Source organism: Crocuta crocuta, unplaced genomic scaffold, assembly GCF_008692635.1.
Source record: "Crocuta crocuta isolate KB4526 unplaced genomic scaffold, BGI_CrCroc_1.0 scaffold162, whole genome shotgun sequence".
Taxonomy (NCBI): domain Eukaryota; kingdom Metazoa; phylum Chordata; class Mammalia; order Carnivora; family Hyaenidae; genus Crocuta; species Crocuta crocuta.
In genome coordinates, this window is record NW_027529433.1 from 2,474,265 (window position 1) to 2,479,375 (window position 5,111).

Consider the following 5,111-nt stretch of genomic DNA (forward strand, 5'->3'; position numbering starts at 1 on the left):
TATAAAGATTAAGCATGCTGTGCCTTCTGCTGTACATTCTCCAAGACTGACTTCTCCTCGTTCTTCAAAATTTAAGTTGGATGCCACCTCTGCTGGATGACTTTCCAGAATGTCCCCCTGTTCTCAACCTCAGTTTTGATTCAGGTGCATCTCCCATATGTTCTCCTGTACTTTATGTATATCTCTGCCATAGGTAGCATGTATTAATGTTTAGTAGACAATACAGTGTGGTAATGGACACTGGAGTCAGTGTCTACGTTTAAATTCTGGCTTCATTTCTTATAAAGAAAGTTTCTTAAATTTTTTGTGCCTCAGCTTCCTCACCTAAAATAATAATAATAACCCCTCTTACATAAAGCTGTTGGGAGAATAAAATAAGTGATCTATGGCAATTAGTGTAATATGTTTGGCACATAGTAACTGATCAACAAATTTCAGCTATAATTGTTATTGTTGCTTAAATCTCTAGTTTACCCAGAGGGTAGCAAGCTCTTTAGGGACAGAGAGCTTTATCTTATTCCCTTGTCATTCTCTAGGATGAGTAAGTGTGCCTGACACATAGTAGGCAACCAACAAATATTTTATTGTTGTTTTTGAATATAGACAGAGCAAAAAGGTTTTTAAACAGGGGCAAAACTAAAAAAAAAAAAAAACACACAGACTTCAGTCTATCCCCAAATACCTAGGGTTCATTTTCCTCCTTTTTGGTCCATTCATTAATCACCTTTTGGGACTATCCATGGTGCTGACCTTTGCCCAAGTGGCTTACGTAGCCAGAACTTGCCTCAATAATTTGGGCCATATCCTCTGTTAACCTAATATCTCTGCTGCACCCCCCATCTGACTGAGCATGCTGTCACCTCAGTGTGCTAAAGACTAAGGCTTTTTAGTAACCCTCCCTACCTGACTTCCTAAATAAGGTTAGTGGACCCTCTCCTAAATCCTACCTTGAATGTTTCAGCATGCTCCTCATGACACCAACCACAAAAATAGCTAGCGTTCTTCTCTACTCTCACTCTCTTTCTTGAATGCCTTTCTTGTTTTCATTCTCCCACTACTTTGTTGCTCTTGCTTTTCTCTACCTTTACCTCCTTCCTCCAAGTAAGATGAAAAAAAAATTCATTTGGTGTCCACTTCTTTACTGGTGACCCTCCAACTCAAAATCTGTTTAGAATCAGTGGCATATTTTCTCTAAACGCAGAGAGAGGCAGTAGGGGAGGAGAGCAAGAGACAGGCAGGCTCTGCAGAGGTAGGGAGCTGTATGATTGACCTCTAACATTCACCTGTTTGAAGTTCAAATATAGATTTTCCTTAAGACAGAGCTGAGGGTGGGGGTACTTATGGAGTTTGTGTGACAGAGCTTGGATGGAGAAGGATAAAACCTAGGTGGGGATTCCCCAAGGATAAACTTAGCTTAAATCACTGGCTTGTGTGGGACCAGAATTGGTGAGAGAGACAGCTTTGTTTTTATTTTTGTTTTCCAGATAAACTCTGCTAGAAGGAGGGCATCCAAAGGCAAAAGGGAAAGTCCTAAGATTTTTTCCCTCCATGAACCCACTTAAAAGAAATTGTGCTACATCTACACAGAGACAAAAATCATCACCATCCATGTTTGAGTAGAAAGACTGATAGCACTTAGATTTGCAGCTATAACAAAGAACAACCAACAAATCTGGCCTAGGCAAGGAACTGAAGTGACCTAGATTCAGACATCACATAAGTACTGAGGGTGGGCTTGAGCCTAAAAATCTGAGCCAGGTTCTTACCATTTGCATGATCATAAGCATTTACTAGAATGTTTCTAGTAAATTAATATGCAAATTAATATGCATGCAATAATATTTGCTATTGTTTTAGTTAATGTGAGTAACTGGTGTAGTTGTTTTATAGTTTTATTTGTTTTGTAGTTTTTTAAAACTAACACAATTTGGAGGCAGGCATTTTTCTAAGAGCTTCACATACATACATTAACTCATTCAGTTTCCAAAGTAACCCAATGATCTATGTGCTATTATTATGCCATTTTACATATGAAGAACTGGAGCCCAGACAAATTGAATAACTTGCCTAAAGTCACATAACACACCTAGGAAATGACTGTGTCCTTAGAGTCACAATTCAAACGAGATGTTCTGACTCCAGAATCTATGTTCTTAACTGTTGTACTCCTCTGACCCTTTTAGGAAATTATGTGTGGTGGGGTGTAGAAACAGAGCGAATGATGTAGAAACTGGATTAATCTGCATTGCTTTAAATGCATTTAAGGGGCGCCTGGGTGGCTCAGTTGGTTAAGCGTCCGACTTTGGCTCAGGTCATGATCTCACAGTTCATGGGTTTAGCCCTGCGTCAGGCTCTGTGCTGACTGCCAGTTCAGAGCCTGGAGCCTGTTTCAGATTCTGTATCTCCCTCTCTCTCTGACCCTCCCCTGCTCACTCTGTTTCTCTCTCTCTCTCAGAAATAAAAAATAAATAAAATAAATGCATTTAAAACAAATATCAAGGACTCCTTAGTGAAAATGAGGATATATCAATAAAAATAAATGCAATTTGATGAAGCTGCAAACCAGATGAGCAAGTTGTCAGTTTGTGAGCTAGTTCTTACTCACACGTAAGGGAGCCACTTTCTTGTGTACTCATTGTTTGTGGGGTCCTAGTTATCTAACTAGCTCTCTCCACTTTTGTCCCTCCAAACATACTAGACAATTTGCAGCCACACATTACCACATTATAACAAATATATTTAAAAAACCATTTTATTGTGAAATCAAAACTACAGTGAGATATCACCTTACACCTGTTAGAATGGCTAAAACTTACAACTCAAGTAACAACAGGTGTTGGCAAGGATGTGGAGAAACAGGAACACTAGTGCAAGGTTGATGGGAATGCAAACACGTATGGCCTCTATGGAAAACTGTATGGAGGTTCCTCAAAGAGTTAAAAGTAGAATGACCTTCTGAACCAGCAATTGTACTAATTAATGGGCATTTACTCAAAGATTACAAAAACACTCATTCAAAGGGATACATGCACCCCTATGTTTATAATAGCATTGTTTACAATAGGGAAGATATGGAAGCAGCCTAAATGCTCATGGATAAACAAGATGTGTTGGACAAACACAATAGAACATTGTTCAGCCATCAAAAAGAATGAAATCTTGCCATTTGCAATGACATGGATGGATCTAGAAAGTGTAATGCTAAGTGAAATAAATCAGAAAAAGACAAACACCATATGATTTCACTCAAGTGCGGTATTTAAGAAACAAACAAGCAAAGGAAACAATAAGAGAGAGAGAAATCAAGAAACAGACTCAAAATCATAGAGAACAAACTGATGGCTACCACAGGGGAGGCAGGTGGGGGTATGGGTTAAATAGGTGATGGGGATTTAGGAGTACACTTGTCGGGATGAACATATGGTGATGTATGGAACTGCTGAATCACTATATTTCACACCTGATGCTAATACCTTACTGTATGTTAACTGGAATTAAACTAAACACTTAAAAAATTAATTAAAACAATATTTCAAAAAACAAAATTAAAACAAAAGAAAACAAATCTGAATTGAAACCTCTGGAAATTTTTCAAATTATTCCTTATGATTTATTCTTTGAAATCATGGAATTTATTTGAGCAAAGTCTCTGTCAGTCTACCCTTTTCCTATGGTTCACTTCCTATATTTCTAACGTCTATCTTGCAAAATGACCCCTTCTCTCTGCTTGTGCCCAAACTGCCTCTCTGCACCTCTCTCTCTCTCACCTTGGGTCACACAAGTTGTTTTGAGGTGGACAGGTCACCCTTTGACTTGGGCTGATCACTCATCAAGTTCTCTCCTTCATACTTTCTTTTCTTCTCCCCAGTGAGTCCAACATTCTGGGGTTACCTTCTCCTTCTGTCCTCTCGTATTCCCAGATGAATTCATTCCTCAACTTCCATCTATATGTTCAGTACTTCCCTTCCTCTTCACCTTTTTCTTCTTTGCCCCATTTCCATGGGAAATCTCTGACACAGTTCTTCATTCTCTCTATAAACCAGCCAAACAGACTTCCATCTCTCTTGTTTGCTATTATATCCTCAGAGCTTAGAGCAGCACCCGTCACTCACTGGACAATCATGAACAACCAAAGGAGATGAAAGTCATGACCGACTGACTAAATCAAACACTCTTTGAAACAACTGTCTCAAACAAGAAAACCATCATGTTGACATTTCTTAAAAATTTCTCATTAAATTAATGTTCAGCATCTTTGATCTGATTATAAAAAGTAATACTTATTGAAGAATATTTTGAAACTATATCAAGTTGTTTATTTTAAAGAGAAACATAATAAAGAAAACTAGTGGTGGGGCGCCTGGGTGGCTTAGTCGGTTAGGCGTCCGACTTTCGCTTAGGTCATGATCTCGCGGTTCATGGGTTCGAGGCCCGCGTCGGGCTCTGTGCTGGCTGCCGGCTCAGAGCCTGGAGCCTGTTTCAGTCTGTGAATCCCTCTCTCTCTGACCCTCCCCTGTTCACGCTGTCTCTCTCTCCTAGAAATAAATAAAACATTAAAAAAAAAAAAGAAAAAAAAGAAAACTAGTGGTGAGGGTCACACAGACAAGATGGGGCCACCGGTACAGGTCTGTGCATTCATCAAGCTCCACCACTACTCCGCCCTGTTCCTCAGCATGGCCTAAAGAGCCAAGCGCGATAGGTACCTGAAACCCCGGGGCAGAAAAGGAAAGGAGGGTGGCAATTGATGAGAGGGAGAAGCAGGATGAAAGGAGATGGAACGAGGGAGAACTGGCAGTGGCCCAAGATGACAGCATGCCAAAGTGAGCCTGCCTTTTTCTGGTACAGTGTGGATGAATAAAGCTTTCTGTGCTGTGCGATGCTCAGGAAGGAAGGGAGGAAAGAAGGAAGGGAGAGAGGAAGAAAGAGGGATGTGGGGAAGGAGAGGAAAGGAAAGGAAGGAAAGGAAGAAGAAAACTAATGCTATTTATCCTTCCATTGTTCCTGCTGGAATTTTCCTAACAGTATAAGCCTCTTTAGGCCCATTTAATTAAATCTGTTTTTCCTTGACCATTAGCACCCACTGTATGTTTTTAAAAGGTATTTCTTATTCA

The 5,111-nt window shown here is 39.8% G+C and overlaps 1 pseudogene; it reads left to right on the plus strand.

Moving 5' to 3' along the window:
- Positions 1-4,607: 4,607 nt before the first annotated feature.
- On the plus strand, positions 4,608-4,824 carry LOC144228017 (ATP synthase F(0) complex subunit e, mitochondrial pseudogene; annotated as a pseudogene).
- The last annotated feature ends 287 nt before the right edge of the window (positions 4,825-5,111 follow it).